Source organism: Limulus polyphemus, unplaced genomic scaffold (assembly GCF_000517525.1).
Source record: "Limulus polyphemus unplaced genomic scaffold, Limulus_polyphemus-2.1.2 Scaffold5257, whole genome shotgun sequence".
NCBI classification, from domain to species: Eukaryota; Metazoa; Arthropoda; class Merostomata; order Xiphosura; family Limulidae; genus Limulus; species Limulus polyphemus.
In genome coordinates this window covers 76,814-77,393 of record NW_013670867.1, presented here as the reverse complement: position 1 = coordinate 77,393, position 580 = coordinate 76,814, and positions in this window count along the sequence as shown.

The following is a 580-nucleotide window of genomic DNA, read 5'->3' as shown; positions in this document are numbered from 1 at the left end:
TTTGGCTCAGTTTTAGGTAACTCTTTGTAAGGTGGACGTCCTGTTATCAGGTCCACTGGCAACCGAAGTTTGTAACCAAACATCAGCTTTGCTGGAGTGTATCCAGTGGCTTCATGCTCTGCTATTCTATAGGCCATCAACAGTGGAAGGAGTAAGACATCCCAGTCATCTTGGTCGCTATTACAAAACTTTGCCAATTCCTGTCCCAGTGTCCAGTTGTACTTTTTTACCATCCCATCAGACTGTGGGTGCAGTGGCATTGTTCTGGTCTTTCGGATGCCAAACAACTTGCAGCATTCTTGGAACACGACTGATTCAAATGTACAGCCTTGATCTGAATGCAGTTCGTATAGCATACCAAACCTGAAGAAGAAACCACTAATAGCCGAAGCTACAGTTGTAGCTTCCTGATTTGGTATTGCATATGCCTCAGGCCACTTGGTGAAAAAGTCCATCTCCGCACAAATGTACTTGTTTCCAGCACGAGTTCAGAACAAAGGACCAACAATGTCAATTGCTACTATTTCCATTGGTGCACCAACTTGATATAACTTCATTGGAGCACGTCCATTATGCTTGG